The sequence below is a fragment of the Lepus europaeus genome, chromosome 15, assembly GCF_033115175.1.
Source record: "Lepus europaeus isolate LE1 chromosome 15, mLepTim1.pri, whole genome shotgun sequence".
In the NCBI taxonomy this organism is placed as follows: domain Eukaryota; kingdom Metazoa; phylum Chordata; class Mammalia; order Lagomorpha; family Leporidae; genus Lepus; species Lepus europaeus.
Genome location: NC_084841.1, coordinates 74,253,475 through 74,276,034, shown reverse-complemented (window position 1 = coordinate 74,276,034; position 22,560 = coordinate 74,253,475).

The following is a 22,560-nucleotide window of genomic DNA, read 5'->3' as shown; positions in this document are numbered from 1 at the left end:
TACAATCTTTGGAAAGTAGAAAATCATGTAATGAAGTTGTACTAGATTCTGACTTTCTCTTTTGTAAATCTCTAAAAATCAAGCTTAACATTAAATAGATAAACTAAATGTTGATGTTTTTCTATTGAGAAAATTGTAAGGAATTTCTGATAACGAATCTCCTCTTTTTCTAAGTCCTTGTAGGTGTAAATAGAACTTCAAATATAATAAGTCTCTCATTGTCAGCATGTGCATAATGTATGGATGTATTAAGCTTTATATTTCTGTTATTCTTTTTCTTTTCCTTCAATCAAATTTCTGTAAAGTAATGGTTTTTTAGGGGGATAATAATAAATCAGGCTTTCTGTTTTCAGTATCTCTTCTTATGCCTGAAAGTGAAAAGTCATTGGAGAGTCATAAAGAAATATCATAACTTATAGTCTCATTTATTTTATAGCTTTTTTTGCTCTATTGTTCTAATATGCTTTCTTGGTTCTATTAATAACTCCAGAATTCACAGGTCAGTTCCATTGGCTAGGTTCTTAAATTGCTCAATTTTTAAAAAACCATAAATTTGTTTTTTCATAGTCTTTGTGTATCATGAATGCATATATGACTTAGTTGGATGCCTATGACGTAGAATTTGAAAGCGTATGTCAGATGGTGCTGTAGTCACCTCAGAGCTTGTCAGGATGAGAATCTACCCCAGCTCAATTACAAGACTTTTGTCAGTTCTGCCTGGAGATATCAGTTTCTTGTCTCTCTGTAGGCCTCTCCTCAGTGCTGTCCACAGCATGACAGCTGCCTACTCTAGTGTGAGAGTTCTGGGGCAAGGGTGAGTAAGAGGGAAGTGCGTTTTTGACACCCAATTCTTCATATGACATCCTAACACATTTTTGTTTATTTTTACATGAACTTTTTGTTTTAGAATATTTTCAGATTTTAGAAAAATTGCTAAGAAAATATAAAGCTTTCCTCTACTGTTTTTTTTTTAAGATTTATTTATTTATTATTTGAAAGGCAATGCTACAGAGAGGCAGAGGGAGAGAGAGAGGTCTTCCAAACACTGGTTCACCCCTCAGATGCCTGCAATGGCTGGAGCTGTGCCAATCTGAAGCCAGGTGCCAGGAGCTTCCTCTGGGTTTCCCATGGGAGTGCAGGGGCCCAAGGAGTTGGGGCACTTTCTACTGCCTTCCCAGGCCAGAGCAGAGAACTGGATCAGAAGTGGAGCACCAGGACTCAAATCGGTGCCCATATGGGATGCCAGCACTGTAGGCGGTGGCTTTACTCGCTATTCCACAACACCGGCCCCATCTCTACTGTTAACTTTTACATTGCCATGGTACATTTTTCAAAAGTAAGAAACTAGAATTAGCATAGTATTATTAACTAAACTCTAGACTTCCTCTAGATTTCACTAGTTTTTCTATTAAATTCTTCTTTCTGTTCCAAGTCAATATTGCATTGACTTGTGTCTTCCAGTATCTTCTGATCTGTGATGGTTACTCTGTCTTATTTTCATGGCTCTGAGAGTTTGATAAGTAGTTTCCAATTCTTCTCCGTTTGGGTTTGTCTGATGTTTTTCTCATGATCACATGGGGATTATGGGATTGGGCTAGAACACTACAGATTTGGGCTGCCCTGTGCACCATAATACGACAGGGATACATGTCACATGACAGGTCACTGGTGATGCAACTTTTCAAATGAGAAAATTTAAAAAGCCATTACTCTAGTACTTTTCAGATGTAAGATATCTATGCCATTTCACTGTCATCTTTCTTCCATAAGGATTTGGTGGCAGGATCACATTTCCAGGAGTCGGACTGATGACAATTTTTAGCGAAGAAGTTAAAAAACAGCAAAGACTCTGTGGGACAAGCGAGAAGACAGAGACATTGCTTCAGCCAGCTGTCTGCCTTTGTTCTTCTCATATGCCAGAGTAGCTGAAGTTAGTGTGGCTACACCTTATTCAGCCATCTTGGAAGATCCCCAGGGAACATTATCTTAGCAGTATTCTTCCTCTCATTCTTTGTTGATAAGGTGTGTTTATGGCAGGTAACAAATAGATGGGCCTTATTTTTTAATCCACTTAGTCTGTATCTTTTTATTGCTAAAGTTAGGCCATTTACATTCAAGGCTATTACTGATAAATAATGACTTGGCCCTGCCATTTTCCATAAATATTCCCATTGTTTGCTTTAGATTTCCTTTGTACTTTAACTAAATTTTCTGCCTTTGCACTCTCTAACTGAACGTGAAAGAAAAGAAAAAGATATTCCATGCTAGCAGAAAGCAAAAAAGAACAGGGCAGACATCCTAATATCAGAAAAAATAGTCTTTAACACAAAAATTGTTAAAAGAGACAAGAGCACTAGGTAATGATGAGAGAATCAATTCAACAGGAAGATGTGACTATAATAAATGTCTATGCACTCAATGCCAGGGTGCCTGACTATTTGAAACAAATGTTAATTGATCTAAAGGGAAAGATAGATTCCCATACAATAGTAATGGGGGACTTTAACATCCCAGTTTCATCAACGGACAGATCAACTAGAAAGAAAATCAACAAACAACAGAGCTAATCCATACTTTGTGCCAAATGGACCTAACTGATATCAACAAAATATTTTACGTAACATTGAAGAATACACATCCTTTTTATAAGTGCATGGAGCTTTCTCTAGCCTAGAACATATGCTTGGCCATAAAGCTAATCTTGGCAAATACAATAAAATTGAAATCATATCATGTATACTTTCAGAACACCATAGAATGAAGCTGGAAAATAACAACTCAATATTCTCTAGGAAATATGCAAACATCTGGAGAGTGAACAGCACACTTGTGAATGAATAGTGGGTCATAGAAGAAATAAAAAAGTAAATAAAAAATCCTGGAAATGAATGAAGATGACAATGCAATGTGTCAAAACTTATGGGATAGAGCAAAAGCAGTGTTAAGAGGGAAGTTTATAGTAATTAGTGACTACATTAAGAAATTGGAAAGGCAGGCCAGTGCTAATCCTCTGCCTGAGGCGCCGGCACCCCAGGTTCTAGTCCCAGTTGGGGTGCCGGATTCTGTCCTGGTTGCTCCGCTGCAAGTCCAGCTCTCTGCTGTGGCCTGGGAGTGCACTGGAGGATGGCTCAGGTCCTTGGGCCCTGCACCCGCATGGGAGACCAGGAGAAGCACCTGGCTCCTAGCTTCAGATCAGTGTGGTGCGCTGGCTGCAGCATGCCAGCCGCAGCGGCCATTGAGGGGTGAACCAACGGAAAAAAGGAAGACCTTTCTCTCTCTCTTTCTCTCTCTCTCTCACTGTCCACTCTGCCTGTCAAAAAAAAAAAAAAAAAAAGAAAGAAAGAAATTGGAAAGGCACTAAATAAATGAGCTATCAATGCATCTCAAGGATCTAGAAAAACAACAAATGAAACCCAAATTAGTAAGGGAAAAGAAATAATTAAAGCAAGAGAAGAAATAAAGAAAATTGAAAAAAAAATACAAAAGACCAGTGAAATGAAGAACTGATTTTTAAAGAAAATCAGCAAAATTAATAAAATCAGAGATGACAAAGAAAATATAACAATGGATACTACAGAAATAAAAAGAATAATCAGGAATTTCTACAAATAACTATATGCCAACAAATTGAGAAACCTAGAAGAAATGGATAGATTCCTGGACACATGGAATCTACTATATTTGAGGCATGAGTACAATAAAAGCCTAAACAGACCAATAACCAAGATGGAGATCGAATCAGTAATGAAGACCTCCCTACAACGAAAAGTCCAGGAACAGATGATGGCATCACTGCTGAATTCTACCAGACTTTTAAAGAAGAACTAATTCCAACTCTTCTAAACTATTCAAAGACAATTAAAAGGGAGGGAATCCTCCCAAGCACATTTTATGAGGCCATCATCACCTTAATTCAAAAACCAGAAAAAATTAAAAAGAAAGGGAACTATATACCAATATCCTTGATGAACACAGATGCATAAATTCTCAATGAAATATTAGCTAATAGAATTCAACAACACATCAGAAAGATCATTCACCTGGACATAGTGGGAATTATCCCTGGTATACAGGTATGATGCAACATATGCAGTAAATCAATAAATGTGATACATCACATTAACAAATTGAAGAATACAAACTATATCATTATCTTAGTAGATATTGGAGAGAGCATTTGATAAAATACAATACTCTTTCATGATAAAAGCCTTAAGCAAATTGGGTATGGAAAGAACATCCCTCAACACAATCAATGCAATATATGACAAATCCATGGCCAGCATCATATTGAATGGGAAAAATTGGAAGAATTTCCGCTAAACCCTAAACAAGACATGGATACCCTTTTTCACCATCATATTCAATACAGTCCTGGAAGTTTTAGCCAGAGCCACTGGGTAAGAAAAAGAAATAAAAGGGATACAAATTGGAAAGAGGAAGTCAAATTATCCCTGTTTACAGATAACATTATTCTGTATATAGAGGCACCAGAAGACTCCACTAAGAGACTATTGGTACTCATAAGAGAGTTTGGTAAAGTTGCAGGATATAAAATCAACACTCAAAAATTCAATAGCTTTTGTATGCAATGACAATGCCATTGATGAGAAAGAACTTATAAGATCAGTCTCATTCACAATAGCTACAAAATGTTTAAACATCTTGGAATAAATTTAACCAAGGAGGTAGGTGAAAGATCTCAATGATGAAAATTACAAAACATTAAAGAAATCGAAGATATGAAAAATTGGAAAAATCTTCCACGTTCCTGGATTGAAAAATTAATACCATCAAAGTGCCCATACAATTAAAATTTACAGATTCAATGCAATTGAAATCAAAATACAAAAGACATTTTTCTCTGATTTAGAAAAAAAGATATTCAAATCCATATGGAAACACAGGAGACCCCAAATAGCTAAAGTGATCTTAAACAACAAAGACAAAGCTGGAGGCATCACAATGAAATGCCAGATTTCATGACATACTATAGGGCAGTTAAATTATAACAGCTTGGTACTGGCACTGAAATAAATATGTAAATAAATGGAACAGTATAGAATTCCAAGAAATCAATCCAACTAACTTATTTTAACAAAGATGCTCAAATCAATCTCTGGAGCAAGGACAGTCTCTTCAACAATGGTGTTTGGAAAATTCAAACTCTATGTGCAGAAGTATGTAACAAGACCCCTACCTAACACCTTACACAAAAATCCACTCAAAATATATCAAAGACCTAAACCTACAACCAGATATCATCAAATTACCAGAAGAGAACTTTGGGGAAATTCTGCAAGACATTAGCATAAGCAAAGACTTCTTGGAAAAGACCCCAGAAGCACAGGCAATCAAAGCCAAAATTGACAAATGGGATTACATCAAGCTGAGAAGCTTCTGCACTGCAAAGGAAATAGTGAAGTCAATAGCCAACTGACAGAATGGGCAAAAATATTTAGAAACTATTCAACCAATAAAGGATATGTATCCAGTTCAAGAAACTCAAAAACAAGAAAAGAAACACTCCAGTTTGGAAATAGGAAAAGGACTTGAACAGGCATTATTCAAAAGAGGAAATTCAAATGGTCAACAGATGCTTGAAAAACCACTCAGGATCACTAACCTTCAGGGACATGCAAATCAAAATCACGATGAGGTTTCACTTCATCCCATTAGAATGGTTCTCATATAGAAATAAAAAAAAGTAAATGCTGGTGAGGATGTGAGAAAAAGGTACACTAATCCACTGTTGGTGAAAATGTAAACTAGTACAACCATTGTAAACAACAGTATGGAGATTTCTCAGGAAACTGAAAATAGATATACCATATGACTCAGCCATCTCACTCCTGGAAATTTCCCAAAGGAAATGAAATCAACATGTGAAAGAATTATCTGTACCTCCATGTTTATTGCAGCTATAACCAACCCAGATTCCCATCAATAAATGACTGAATTAAGAAAATGTGGTACATGTACATGATAGAATATTATTCAGAAATAAAAAACAATGAAATCCTTTCTTTCACAATAAAATGGATGCAATTGGAAGATAGTATACATAGTGAAATAAGCCAGTCTTCAAAAGACAAATATCATATATTTTCACTGATCTGTGGTAATAGAATGTAATATGTAATTATTTCATTGCAATCTGCATAAAATTATTTTGTGTATAAACTGTGGAGAGGTAATGGCTTAAAGTTTAAATGAATTTAATTATTATCTTATTATCACACAAGAAATATTTAGATGTTATGTTGTCATTGGTTGTATTTCATTGAAAGAAATTATTAATGACTAATTGACCAAGAAACAGTATATGGGTGAAATGGTCATTTATATATTCAATCATTATTTATAGCTCTTGTCTGTATTCTAACTAAACTACAGTCTTTTTGATTTTTGCTTGTTAAATTTCTTATTTGGTTACGTATCAAGCTTTTCACTGTAATGTAAGTTTAAAATATGTTATCTCAAAAATGAAGGAAAAAAAGAAGAGCGGATAGAAGGAAGAAGAGTGGGAGAGAGGAAAGGAGGAAGGAGGGAAATATTATTATGTTCTTTGACTTATACCTACAAATTGTATTGAATCTTTTAAAAATTAATTAAAATGAAAGTGAAAAAATACAGAAAAATCCACTATGTTGTTGACTTGTTTTAATATTTATAGGAAACTAATACAGAAGTTGTGTACATTTGTTTTTTTAATTTATCATCAAAATTATTTATTATTTTAGAATAGTCACATATGAAGAATGTTATTTGTTACATTCTGTTTGCTCCATTCATGCACCTTTCAGAGTCAACTGGAATATAAATGAAGAAACCATGCTCTCCATTTATGACCCCTGGTTCCTGTGCCTGTAGAGATTTTGGACGTGGGAAAAATAGTCTGGAAAACACCCACAGCTTACTAATTTAAGAACGGAGAATTATATGTTCTTTCCAAGATCCTATATATACACATATATATTTTAATTTATAAACATTGATAACCATTTTTGAGCTATATGGACAAATTTGAAGATAACCCCTAATAAATGAGCCAATAGCTGCCTATATTATATGAGTTTCTTAATTGTCATTATTATTTACCTTATTTAATTAATGTGCAGTTAATAAATCAATGTTGGAAATTGAATGCTAGCCATGTAAATGCTTGTAACATGACTGAGTATTTGCTGGTAAAAACTATTCAACTTAGGAAAAAAGAGGAATTCAGAAACATCTCTATAATGGAAGTTTCTATGAGGTAAACAAGTCGCCTCATGTCTTTAATCTTCCTTAGCCTTATTTTTTTTTTTTTTACAAAGGGTAGAATAAAATGATCTCTATGGTGTTTTGGAACTCTAAAAATAGTTTATTTATGCAATAATCATTCAGTCTGTTAAAGGAAAATGCTATCCAAAAAGATAAAAAATAATAGGAATATGAGAGCCCTTTGGCTCTAATGAAGTCAGGTGGCACTGTTAAGACATCGATAGGAGCCTGGAAAAGCCATTTAATGATTCAAAATATCGTTCCCACCCTTGCTTAGTTTAATTTCAATTATTTGCATATTCATGCATTGGCAATTCATCCTAGCCATTCACAAGGCTCAGTGCCAAGGTAGTCAACAGTCTGGTTGACTGTTTTTGTCTTTTGAAAATTGATCCAACAAATTTATTCTGAGTCACTCTCACCATCTGCTATATAATTGTGGGTTGAGTGAAGGACAATAGACATCTCATTGTTTCAGAATGCAAATTCCACTTAGGGGTGTGGCTGTGATCATATTGGCAAAAGACCATGAAAACAAATGTCACAGTTGTCAAAGAGCTAAGGTAATCACAATGATAGCATTCTAGAATAGTGGTCACTCATTCACCGTTTCCTTTATTTCTTCATATTTGATTGTATAATTCTTAAACAACTGAATTGTTAATAACACAGCACATTTGCATAGTCCCTTTACAGTTACAAAACTGCCATAAGTAATATCAAATTTGACCTAACAAAAACTGTTGAAAACAAAATTAAACAGCAAATATAACTTTAGAACATATAATTTCTTTCCACACGAAGGGATTTAGTGGTTTTAATAAGATAAAGGAAAGTGATATCACTTTTGTCAAAGGCCATGAAAACAAAGTATTAGTGGATACCTTGACATCTTCATGAAATAACAAGAGAAATGCTGTCAGAAGTATGAAGATCAATGTCTGTTTAAAGTACTTAATACTTCTTTTCATTAAAATTTGTTTATTTATTTGAAAGGCAGGGTTACAGAAGGGGAGGGAGGGAGGGAAGGAGGGAGGGAGAGAGAGAGAGAGAGAGAGAGAGAGATCTTCCATCTATTGGTTCACTCCCCAAAATGGCTGCAATGGCCCTGGCTGGGCTAAGCTGAAACCAGGAGCCAACAGCTTCATGTGGGTCTCCCACTTGGGTGACAGGGGCCCAAGCACTTAGGCCATCTTTGGCTGCCTTCCTAGATGCATTAGCACAGAGCTAGGTCAGAATTGGAGCATCTGGGACTTGAACTGGTGCCTACAGGATATTCTGGCATTTCAGGTGGCAGTTTAATCCAGTGTGCCACAGTGCTGGTCCCAAGAATTTCATGCTTCTGTAAAATTAACAACCATATGAAAGACGTTGTCTTATTAGGACTGTTAATAGAGAAAGGAAAATGAAGATTGTTAGGCAATGGTTATTAAGGTGAAGAACAATTCGGTATCAGATATTGGGAATTTACTTGGATAGAGGTATGTATGCGAGAGACAACTGTAAAGACTGTGTCTTAAACCAAAGCTAAGGATCAGTCTTGTAAAGCCACAAGCCACTATTTTGTACAAGGAAAAGTGATTGAATTTTCAGCTCAGAATTGTATTTGTTGTTTAAAGAAGAATGTGATTGTTGAGCCCCAAGTGATTGGGTGATTGTTGAGCCCCAAGTACTTTATTGGTTTAGATAGTTGCAGGTTCACCATTAATATTTTTAAAAAATATTTATTTGGAAAGCAAAATTGAGAGAAAGAAAGAGAGAGGGAAAGAGAGAGAGAGAGAGAGAGAGAGAGAGATAGGAAAAAGAGCAAGAGAGATAACTTACATTTGCGGTTTCACTCCCCAAATGGTCAGGAGATTCTTTTGGGTCTCCCATGCGGGTGCAGGGGCCCAAGGACTTGGGCCATCTTCCATTGCTTTCTCAGTCCATAGCAGAGAGCTGGATTGGAAGTGGAGCAGCTGGGGCTCAAATCAGCACCCATATTGGATGCTGGCATTGTGGGCGGAGGCTTTATCCGCTATGCCCCAGTGCTGGCCCCTATAGCTACAATTCTAAGAATATAATGATATGTCCATCCTTTCACTCTCATTCACTCTCTCTCTCTCTCTCCCCCCTTTCTTTTATTCTTTGTTCTTTCTCTCTTTATTTTTGACATAAAATATTTTTTAATTTACATTATTGTCAAAGGCTTAAAGTAAGACGACCTCTGAATCAGTGGGAATACAGACAAGGGCTATAAACAATAATAGTTGGCATAAGTGATTAATCAGCAACATACAAAGCTATTCTTTTCTCTGATGTGCTGATGGCATTTCTAAGGGGGTTATCACTGTAGAGATATTTTCAGTTTGGACTCTAAGAGGCACTTTTACTGCAAATTTTTTGTTTTTAAACTCAACAGATAACACGAGCCAGAAATCAAAGGAGAAAATTGTAAATTAAAAGTATAGATATGTTATCCAAAACCTGTATTTTGAGTTAGCACTCAGCAAATTAAACTTTAATCATATTGGTCCTGAAACAGGAGTCCTTAGGTGGATTTCAGACAAGAGCAATACCAGACGTGAGAAAGAGATTCCAAATGGAGCTGTATGGGCTTGACCTAGCCAAGGTGTCTAAAGATTAGTACTGGTTTCTCAGGGGAGGGAAATTGTCGGTGATAGCAGAGATTCAAAGTGCACATTTTATTGTGTACAAAGTATAAAGGCAACATATTTTTGTGTTTATCATTGTATATGTAAAATGTATATGCAAGTATTTATCATTTCAAAACCAAAGACTTCCTTCCACACCCAGTTTGACATTTAAGAGACATATATTTGAATGTGAAAGTTTCTTAAGAATTACAAAAATAAAAATTCTGGCTCCCCAATTTGGCAAAACAGTGACAGGTTGTACCTTTAGGCTTCTGTTTCAGTAAAGTACACACCTCTAAATGTGTTTCAGTATTTTGTCTTTTTTTTTTTTTTTTTTTTTGACAGGCAGAGTGGACAGTGAGAGAGAGAGACAGAGAGAAAGGTCCTCCTTTGCCGTTGGTTCACCCTCCAATGGCTGCCGCGGCCGGCGCATCACGCTGATCCGAAGGCAGGAGCCAGGTGCTTATCCTGGTCTCCCATGGGGTGCAGGGCCCAAGGACTTGGGCCATCCTCCACTGCACTCCCTGGCCACAGCAGAGAGCTGGCCTGGAAGAGGGGCAACCGGGACAGAAGCTGGTGTGCCGGCGCCGCAAGGCGGAGGATTAGCCTATTGAGTCACGGCGCCGGCCACAGTATATTGTCTTAACTCTCATCTCACTTACTCCTTTTTACTGTACACTATTCACTTGCCCCTGGTCCTCCCTATCATCATGCTGTTTTAGCCAATGTGCCATCATTTTCTCAGTCAACCATTAAGGCTTCTTAGTTTCTTTCTAAGCATTCGACTTTTTTTGATCCCACTTCCTCATCTCCTCCTGTATAAATGTGGGAGTCCAACTTAGTTTTGGCTGGTTTTCAGAGACTGTGAATGGACATTGGATGTAGAGATGGTGATGGGCTGGCCCCGGGTTCAGGGTTAGCACCACAAACTGGACAAAAGCTTTCCAGGCAGAGCACGCTGGGCTACAAACTGAAAGTATCAAATTTGAAGTTCCCAGAAGTTATTTTGTGTGATGAGGCCAGGCATGCATACTCAGGTGCAACCTCCGATTTCGTCTTGCATCTCCTCTGTTACTGACCCTTTATTAGGAAACTCTTTTGAGAAACTGAAATTTGATGAAGAATGTTGCTCTTCCAGCGGTTAAAGTTCCATCCAAATTATTCTGATTTTTTTTTTTTTGGACTGGCAGAGTTAGACAGTGAGTGAGTGAGAGAGACAGAGAGAAGAATTTATTCTAACTTTAAAATAAGTATCATGTATTATATGAAACTAAAAATAAAGGAATGAATGTAAAGTGTAAAATGGAAAAGATGAAGAAATAGGAAGCGGACTGTTGTGGAACAAATGTGGCAGACATTAAAAAATCCTGCTGTGAGGAGCAGGCGTATAGTCTCTGTTAGGACATCTTCATGCAGTATCTGTGTGTTTGCATTCTATACCCAGCGTTGGCTCTGATCTCCAGCTTCCTGCTGTTCCTGCCATCCACGTGGGAGACCTGGATTGAGTTTTCAGCTCTGGGTTTTGGTATCCAGCCCACGGCAATTACAGGCATTACTTTGGGGATTGAACCAGCAGATAGTAACTCTCTCTGTGTCTAGTCTATCTGTTCACCTCTTTAAGAAAATCCCTCTGTGAGATAACCTTGATACAAACATGAGTCATGGAAATGGAAAAGTAAAGATATGAATATGTATAGGGAGAATTTTCATGTTGCAAATGGTGGAATAGTGATTGATAGATCAGGAGTTGGCAAGGATGCTGTACAAGGTTCTTAGTTCAAGAAGAGAGGCAAGTCTTGAGAGGGATGATAATGAATTTCCTGTTTAGAATATGTTGAATTTGAGATGTCAGAGGGTCCTCCAAGTGAAGATATAGTATAGGAAATTATATATACAGGCATGGTACTTGTGAGATTTTTGAGCAAATGACAATACACTAACAGCTGCAATAATAGTTATAATGATCTATCTATCTATCTATCTATCTATCTACTGTGTGGTATTTCCATGCTGTACACAAAATATTATCTTTTTTTTAAGGTTACTGATTTTTAAAATTTTGGATTAACATTCAATTTTACATTATTATGGGATGCAATATTTCAATAGATAGGCATAGCATAAACCAATCATGCTGGGTTATTAGCTCTTCCATTTCATTTATCATGAATTATAGTTACCTGACTGACTGTGGAACACCAGAACCCATTACCTTTACCCAACTGTGTTTTGATGCCCATTATCCAGTCTCTGCTCACCCTCCACCGTTCTCATCAGTTGGTAATCACTGTTTTAGAATCACAAAGTTTGTGTGTGTATAACCCTACACCTGCAGGGCAGCTCACCACCACCTTCACTATATATGTGTATGTATGTGTGTTATACATCATATATATGTGTGTATATATATATATATATATATACATACATGAGATGTATATATATAGTAGCCAAGATGTATAATCAGCCTAGATGCCTATCTGTGGATGAATGGATAAAGAAAAGATAGTATATATACACAATGGACTATTATGCAATCATAAAAAGAATGAAATACTGACATTTGCAACATAATGGATGGAGTTGGATATCATTACATTAGGTGAAATAAACCAGATATACCAAGTGTTTTCTGTCCTATGCGTCTGTCTCTATTTCTGTTCTTATGCCTATTTCTTCTGTCCTTTCCCTGATTCTAGATTTATTTCTACCAGGGACAATGTTTCTAGGTTGTGGCAACAACATTTTTTGACTTTCCAATACTTCCATACTTTACTCCCTCATTATTCTTCAGTTATTTTAGTGGTATTTTGGGAGTTTGCCATCTTGGACTTGAAGCCAGAACTGTGACTTGAGGCATTATCTTCTTGCTCAAGTTTGATCACATTTTGAAATGCATTAAACTTTTTATGATAAGGTTTAATGATTTCGTTGTACCAAATTGCACTCCAGTGTAGTCTGAAAAATATGGCTGTGTTCAGCATTGTGTCACAGCAGGTTAAGCTGCTGCCTGCAACACTAGCATCACATATGAACACCATTTGAGTCACAATTGCTCCACTTCCAATCTAGTACCTGCTAACGTGCTTGGAAAAGCACTGGAAGCTGGCCCAGTTCCTTGGACCCCTGACATGCCCATGGGAGACCTATATGGTATTCTATGCTCCTGGCTTTGGCCTGGCCCACCTTGTTACTGGGGCCATCTGGGGAAGTGAACCAGCAGATGTAAGATGGCTCTCTTCATCTCTCCCTCTCTCTTTGTCTTTCAAATCTATCAATATCAGTCAACATTTAAATAAACCAGAGCTTCAATGAAATGTTGATCTCTTCACTGTCATGGAAAAAATGATTCTAAACAAATTTAAGATCAAAATGCTTTAGTTTTCTCATCCTTCTTTTTCCAAAAAGAGAACACAAGAAATGATTTTTTATATATTTTTAAAAAATAAAATCAAAAAGCTATATTGAAAATTTAGAGAATGTGAAAAAGTGCAGCAAGACTTTTAAAAATTTTTTTATTTTTATTTTTTATTTTTGACAGGCAGAGTGGGCAGTGAGAGAGAGAGACAGAGAGAAAGGTCTTCCTTTGCCGTTGGTTCACCCTCCAATGGCTGCCGCGGCCGGCGCGCTGCGGCCGGCGCACTGCGCTGATCCGAAGGCAGGAGCCAGGTGCCTATCCTGGTCTCCCATGGAGTGCAGGGCCCAAGTACTTGGGCCATCCTCCACTGCACTCCCTGGCCACAGCAGAGAGCTGGCCTGGAAGAGGGGCAACCGGGACAGAATCCAGTGCCCTGACCGGGACTAGAACCTGGTGTGCCAGCGCCGCAAGGCGGAGGATTAGCCTATTGAGCCGCGGCGCCGGCCAGCAAGACATTTTTAAATGCATCCACAACACTACCACCCATATGTAAGTACTTTAAATATTTGTATGTATTTGTATATATTTCTGGGTCTTCCACATGGGTGCAGGGACCCGAGCACTTGGTCCTTCCTCTACTGCTTTCCTAGGCAATCAGCAGGGAGCTAGATCAGAGTGGAGAAGCTGGGATTGGAATCAGTGCCCACAAGCGATGCCGGTGCCATAGGCAGAGGGTTAGCCTACTATGTCACAATGCTGGCCCCTTCTAATTTATTTTTTAATTAATTAATTTATTTGAATGGCAAAGGATGAGAGCAAGACAGAAAGAGACAGACAGAGATCTTCTATTTTCTGGTTCATTCCTCAAATGGCTGCAACAGCTAGGGCTGTGCCAGGCTGAAGCAAGGAGACAAGAATGCCATCTGTGTTTTTCACATGTGTGGCAGGAACTCAAGTACTTGATCCATTATCTGCTACCTTCCAGTTGTACTAGTAGGAATCTGGATCAGAGGCCAAAGTGGAACTCAATCCCAGGAACTCTGATTTGGAATGTGGGTGTTGTAAGTGCCAGGTTAACTTGCTGAGCCACAGCCCTGACCCCTAGTTTCTTTTCTATGCATAAATGTGCAAGCACATATTTTTGTGTGTATACAGAAATACATATTTATAAAATTAGGATACATTATTAATCCCTCTTTTAGTAATACAGCATAAGCACCTTCACCATGTATTTTATCTTTAAGAATATTTTAGTAGTGGCATGTAGTCAATGATATTTATGTTCCATATTTTAATTAAACTACCGTTGTTTTCAAAGTTTTCCTTGCCTTCATAACTAATTCCCAATAAGCATATTTATAAATAAATTTCCATGCCTATTTTAGTAAATACAAGAAAACTCCCTGAAGGGTGTGAAGGTTAGCTGGCTGTGACATGGAACACCCATTGGTCACCAGGGTGTTTTCAGTTTAATTGACTGGCTAGATGCAAGTCCCATCTGAAACCACCTGGTCCATTCGACAATCAGAGATAAAGCAGAGTGTTCTTTGCTTGTGGTCTTATGTGTAGCTGCATGGGCTTGATAACTAGTCTCCAAAGGTAGCCTCCTAATGAACCACACCTCCAGACACTCACTCCCCTGTGCAGTCCCCTGTCCACCTTGAATTTATGTTGCCTCTGCGCAAACAATAGGAAGAACTGCTACATGACTTTCATGAGTAGTCTACAAGAAACTATGCAGCCTCTTTTTGTATTTCCATAATATTCATTCTGGGGAAGTCAGTCAAAATATATTAAATAAAAACCCAGCTATATTAAGAATGTCATTTCAAGGAAGTCCAATGAGGAAACATAAGAAAAATGCTTTGATATTGCTTTGTTTTCTTCTATATTTGTTTCCACATATAAAATAGACCTTTGAATATTTCACTTTCACTTTCAGTGTAAGGAATACATAAAAGTACTGCAAACAGCCAAGAAGAAAAACCAGCAGGACTAAAGCTTGGGCAGCCTTCAGTCGAGCCAGCTGAAGTCTCAGATGTATGAGTGAAGAAGTCTTGGACAGTCACTCAGCTGAGTCTGAAGATGACTCCAGACCCAGCCATCATTTTACTAACACCATGGAGGGATGGTCATTTAGCCTCGCTGTTAGCACATTTCACGTCCCACACCAGCATGCCTGGCCCTGATAGCCACCTCTGTCTCCTGGCTTTATGCTGCTGATGCAGACCCTGGGAGGCAGTGATGCTGGCTCAAGTTACTTGGGTTCCTGCCACCCACTTGGGAGACCTGGACTGAGTTCCTGGGTGCATTGAGTTCCTGGTCGAGCCAACCCCAGTTGTTGAAGGCATTTGGAAACTAAACCAGATGAGAGTTCTCTCATTCTTCCCTTCCTTCTCAAATAATAAAAAATCCTATAGGAAAATGTGCATCCTCAGTGAGTTTAGCAACCCAGGAAGGCCAATAAGCATTCAGAATTAGAAAAGGCAAATAACTCTTGTTTTTAGGGCTATCTAGTATGAAGCATTAGATAACTGGAGCAATGGGCATTTGGAGAGTACTTCTAAAGTTCATGGAAAGTGTGTATTATATTAAATAAAAAGCTATGCATTGATTTCAAGAATTTTTGCACCACAGTAAACTTGTTTTTTAATTTCCTTTGCTCAAGAATTTATTGAAGCAGCCTCATTTGTTTGATAGAAATACTTGGAAAGACTTCCATGCATCCCCTTAAGACCAGCCCTCTTCTGTTTGTCAGTTTGAATTCCCAGAGGAAATCCTGCAGGGCCACACCAAGAGGTGCGTGGAAACAGAGCCATTGACTCTTTTTTGTTTTTATTAAACTTTTATTTAATGAATATAAATTTCCAAAGTACAGCTTATGGGTTACAATGGCTTCCCCCTCCCAAAACTTCCCTCCCACCCACAACCCTCCCCTTTCCCGCTCCCTCTCCCTTTCCAATCACATCATGATTCATTTTCAATTCTCTTTATATACAAAAGATCAGTTTAGTATATATTAGGTAACGATTTCAACAGTTTGCCCCCATATAGCAACACAAAGTGAAAAAAAATACTGTTGGAGTACTAGTTATAGCATTAAATAAGAGTGTACAGCACATTAAAGGCAGAGATCCTACATAATATTTTTTTAAAAATTAATTTTCTATGTAATTTCCAATTTAACACCAGGTTCTTTTTTTTTTATTTCCAATTATCTTTATATACAGAAGATCAATTCAGTATATAATTAGTAAAGATCTCATCAGTTTGTACCCACGCAGAAACACAAAGTGTAAAAATACTGTTTCAGTACTAGTTATAGCATCACTGCACATTAGACAACACATTAAGGACAGATCTCACATGGGATGTAAGTACACAGTGACTTCTGTTGCTGACTTAACAATTTTACACTCCTGTTCATGGCGTCAGTAATCTCCCTAGGCTCTAGTCATGAGTTGCCAGGGCTATGGAAGCCTTTAGGGTTCGCTGACTTTGATCTTATTCCGATAGGGTCACAGTCAAAGTGTAAGTTCTCTCCTCCCTTCAGAGAAAGGTACCTCCTTCTTTGATGGCCACGTTCTTTCCACTGGATCTCACTCACAGAGATCTTTCATTTAGGTCTTCTTTTTTTCTTTTCCATGGTATCTTGGCTTTCCATGCCTACAATACTCTCATGGGCTCTTCAGCCAGATCCGAATGCCTTAAGGGCTGATTCTGAGGCCAGAGTGTTGTTTAGGACATCTGCCATTCTATGAGTCTGCTGTGTATCCCACTTCCCATGCTGGATCTTTCTCTCCCTTTTTGATTCTATCAGTTAGTATTAGCAGACACTTGTCTTGTTTGTGTGATCCCTTTGTTTCTTAGACCTATCCAAGCCATCGAATGTGAACTGAAATTGATCACTTGGACTAGTGAGATGGCATTGGTACATGCCACCTTGATGGGATTGTATTGGAATCCCCTGGCACATTTCTAACTCCATCATTTGGGGCAAGACTGATTGTGCATGTCCCAAACTGTGCATCTCCTCCCTCTCTTTTTCCACTCTGAAATTTAACAGGGATCACTTTTCAGTTAAAATTTAAACACCTAAGAATAATTGTGTGTTAATTACAGAGTTCAACCACTAGTACTAGAACAACAACAACAACAACAACAACAAATACTAAAAAGGATAAAGTATTACATTGTACATCTAGAGTCAGGACAAGAGCTGATCAGGTCATTGTTTCTTATAGTGTCCATTTCACTTAACAGGTTTCCCCTTTGGCGCTCAGTTGTCACCGATCAGGGAAAACAAATGATATTTGTCTCTTTGGGACTGGCTTAATTCACTCAGCATGATGTTTTCCAGATTGCTCCATCTTGTTGCAAATGACCGGGTTTTGTTGTTTCTTACTGCTGTATAGTATTCTATGGAGTACATGTCCCGTAATTTCTTTATCCAGTCTACTGTTGATGGGCATTTGGGTTGGTTCCAGGTCTTAGCTATTGTGAATTGAGCTGCAATAAACATTAAAATGTGCAGATGGCTTTTTTATTAGCCAAATTAATTTCCTTTGGGTAAATTCCAAGGAGTGGGGTGGCTGGGTTGTATGGTAGGGTTATGTTCAGGTTTCTGAGGAATCTCCAGACAGACTTCCATAGTGGCTTAACCAGTTTGCATTCCCACCAACAGTGGGTTAGTGTCCCTTTCTTCCCACATCCTCTCCAGCATCTGCTGTTGGTAGATTTCTGAATGTGAGCCATTCTCACCGGGGTCAGATGGAACCTCATTGTGGTTTTGATTTGCATTTCTCTGATTGCTAGTGATCTTGAACATTTTTTCATGTGTCTGTTGGCCGTTTGGATTTCCTCTTTTGAAAAATGTCTATTGAGGTCCTTGGCCCATCTCTTCAGTGGGTTGTTTGTTCTGTTGTTGTGGATTTTCTTTATTTCTTTGTAGATTCTGGTTATCAACCCTTTATCTGTAGTATAGTTTGCAAATATTTTCTCCCATTCTGTCAATTGCCTCTTCACTTTCCTGACTGTTTCTTTTGAAGTACAGAAACTTCTCAATTTGATGCAATCCCAAATGTTAATTTTGGTTTTGACTGCCTGTGCTGCTGGAGTATTTTCCAAGAAGTCTTTGTCTGTACCTATATCTTGCAGGGTTTCTCCAATGCTCTCTAATAATTTGATGGTTTCGGGTCGTAGATTTAAGTCTTTAATCCACGTTGAGTGAATTTTTGTGTAAGGTGAAAGGTATGGGTCTTGCTTCAAGCTTCTGCACATGGAAATCCAATTTTCCCAGCACCATTTATTGAATAGGCTGCCCTTATTCCAGGGATTAGATTTGGATCTTTGATCAAATATAAGTTGGCTGTAGATGTTTGGATTGATTTCTGGTGTTTCTATTCTGTTCCATTGGTCTATCCTTCTGTTTCTGTACCAGTACCATGCTGTTTTGATAACAACTGCCCTGTAGTATGTCCTGAAATCTGGTATTGTGATGCCTCTGGCTTTGTTTTTGTTGTACAAGATTGCTTTGGCTATTCGAGGTCTTCTGTGTCTCCATATGAATTTCAGCATTATTTTTTCCAGATCTGAGAAGAAGGTCTTCGGTATCTTGATTGGTATTGCATTGAATGTATAAATTGCTTTTGGGAGAATAGACATTTTGATGATATTGATTCTTCCAATCCATGAGCATGGAAGATTTCTCCATTTTTTGGTATCCTCTTCTATTTCTTTCTTTAAGGTTTTGTAGTTTTTATCGTAGAGATCTTTAACGTCCTTGGTTAAGTTTATTGCAAGGTATTTGATTGTTTTTGTAGCTATTGTGAATGGGATTGATCTTAGAAGTTCTTCCTCAGCCGTGGCATTGCCTGTGTATACGAAGGCTGTTGATTTTTGTGGATTGATTTTATATCCTGCTACTTTGCCAAACTCTTCGATGAGTTCCAGTAGTCTCTTAGTAGAGTTCTTTGGGTCCCCTAAATAAATAATCATATCATCTGCAAAGAGGGATAGTTTGAGTTCTTCCTTCCCGATTTGTATCCCTTTAATTTCTTTTTCTTGCCTAATAGCTCTGGCCAAAACTTCCAGAACTATATTGAATAGCAGTGGTGGGAGTGGGCATCCCTGTCTGGTACCAGATCTCAGCGGAAATGCTTCCAACTTTTCCCCATTCAATAGGATGTTGGCCGTGGGTTTTTCATATATTGCTTTGATTGTATTGAGGAATGTTCCTTCCATATCCAGTTTGCTTAGAGTTTTCATCATGAAAATTTTATTTTATCAAATGCTTTCTCTGCGTCTATTGAGAGAATCATATGGTTTTTCTTCTGTGGTCTGTTAATGTAGTGTATTATGTTGATTGTTTTGCGGACGTTGAACCATCCTTGCATACCAGGGATAAATCCCACTTTGTCTGGGTGGATGATCTTTCTGATGTGTTGTTGCATTCTATTGGCCAGAATTTTATTGAGTATTTTTGCATCTATGTTCATCAGGGATATTGGTCTGTAATTCTCTTTCAATGCTGCATCTTTTTCCGGCTTAGGAATTAAGGTGATGCTGGCTTCATAGAAAGAATTTGGGAGGATTCCCTCTTTTTCGAATGTTCTGAATAGTTTGAGAAGAATTGGAGTTAGTTCTTCTCTAAATGTCTGGTAGAACTCAGCAGTGAATCCATCTGGTCCTGGGCTTTTCTTTGTTGGGAGGGCCTTTATTACTGTTTCAATTTCTGTGTCAGTTATGGGTCTGTTTAGGTTTTCTATGTCTTCCTGGCTCAATTTAGGTAGGTTGTATGTGTCCAAGAATCTGTCCATTTCTGATAGATTTCCCTGTTTGCTGGCATACAAGTCCTTGTAGTAATTTCTGATGATTCTTTTTATTTCTGTGGTGTCTGTTGTTACGTTCCCTTTTTCATCTCTGATCCTATTGATTTGGGTCTTTTCTCTTCTTTTTTTAGTTAGTTGGGCCAATGGGGTGTCAATTTTGTTTATTTTTTCAAAAAACCAGCTCCTCGTTTGGCTGATTTTTTGTAATGTTTGTTTGGATTCACCAAATTGATTTGATTTCTTCTTTGATCTATTGAGTTCTTCATTTCATTGTGGTTTTTTGTCACTATCTCAGTTTCATGTTCTACTAGTTGTTTTATTTCATTTTGATTCCTCCTTAATATTTCATTTTCACGGGAGAGATTTTCTATCTTGTCCATTAAGGATTTCTGTAGTTGAAGAATTTGTTTTTGAGAACTTCTTAATGTTCTTATCAATTTTTTGAGATCTGCTTCTTGCATTTCCTCTATCTCTTCATCTTCATAATCTTGCATTGGTGTGTCTTGTTCACTTGGGGGCGTCATAGTGTCTTCCTTGCTCTTGTTACCTCGGCTTCTATGTTTATTGTTTGGCATGTTGGAGATAATTTATGGTTTTTTTTTTTTTTTTTTTTGCTGTGGTGTTTTTTTTTCTCGTTATACTATGCCTCTAAATGAGCTGTCTGCTTTGTTGGATCCTTAGGGGCTGTGATGGGTGTCGCCAGAGAGCTATGCTTGATTCTTCAGGTTTAAGGCTCTTCAAAGAGTGACTCTCCCAGATTGCTCACTCCCTTGCTCCTTGCTGGCTCGCTCTCTCTCTTTTTTTTTTTTTTTGACTCAGTTGGGAGTGGAGTTGAGGGTAGTTGAAATCTGGCCTCTGTGAGTATTCGTTTGATCTACCTCTGGGACCACACACAGAGTTTATGCAGCCCACAATGTGTTCTCGAGTTTCGCTAAAGTTACTGAGTTTGGCTGCGCTTTACATATGTAAAATCGCGGTGCTCTTTGTTTTGCTTGGTGAGTGAAGGGAGAGGCCTCTGTCCCCCCCCCCCAATGTCTCGGGTTTCTGAGGTCTTTGTCTTACCCTCCTCCGTTGGTTCCCGCGCTGGCGAGATTCTGTGACTCTGGCTCGTCTCCTGCCGCTCGGCTCGTTTTGGTTGGTTTTCCACGCGGTGGGCTCCCTGTAAGTCCTCTGTGTCACATCCACTAGATCCGGAAGTGTTTCCTCTGCAGTTTTTTTCTTGAGTCTTTTCCTGAAGCTACAGTAATTCCACTTTTATGAAACTTTATTTTCCCAAACTAAAGTGCACGTCCTCACTATCCACCATCTTGGCTCCGCCCCAGCCATTGACTCTTAAAGACAACTTGGGAGACTGTGTACAGTTGGATGCAAGAGGAAGATGCTACTCCAATTGCCGTGTTTTCTTCTGTATCTAGAATAAATGACAGGCCTTTTGAATTTTCTCATTCCGTGGAAGGAATCCCTAAAAATGATGTCAGTGTAGGAATTATATTTAGTCCCGGTGTGAAACAAACCAATGAACTCAACTTATTTCAAAATTATGAGCTAGAATATTTATTGGGTTCATCACAGCAACCACTCTCATTACTAACATTTATTTAAATGGGCAAAGCATGTGACGTTAGGTGCTCGTATTAACGGGTATGTTCCTAAAGAAATAAGGTCTGAAATCAACTCTGTTTCGTACAGTGCTAGCAAGTGGTGTCTTTATTTTTCATCTGTAAGTTAAATCATCCTTATCAATGCTGCTGAAGTTATGAACTGTTTGCTGTCTGCTTCTAGCACCATGGGAGCACCCTATAAAAAGAAAACATGATTATGGTCTGTGAACAGGTTAGAGCAGGTAAGACTAAACATCAGGTAAGACCTTTGCAGGAGTGGAATCACTTCGAGTCCTAAGCAGTAACCAAAGTTGGCCAGGCCTGCAGAAGGACACTTTAAAGAGACTCAGAAAGACAATAAACCAGAAAATCAAACCTCTATTAAGGAGAGGATGCTTTCTAGGAGAAGTGAGTGTGATGGGGAGATGCATTCAGATTTGATAGGAAAAGTTGCCAAGTTCTTACACAGATTATGTATGGGTATTCAGGTTGAGAAATGAATAAAAACAATGTTTTCCAAAGAACATGCCAAAATTAATGTTATAGCATAGATTAAGAAACACATCATAGCTTTTCTTTTTTAAAAAATTATTTTATTTTGTTTAAGGAATGCAACTTTTCTTTTTCTCCACAGTAGGAACATGCTATTTTGTTCCTATAATTGTGGATCTGTTATAGTCGTTTATTGGTCCTTGTATTTCGATTTATAGTCCTTTTATCCTGAAGCTTCTCCAAGATTGGAATTATTGAATAGAAATGCACTCTTTATTAACATAATTTTGCTATATTCTAAAAAAAACCCCTAGGTTTGAAGAAGTAGATTAATAGAATATACAAACCCAAATCAGTCATATTACATTAAAAACAGA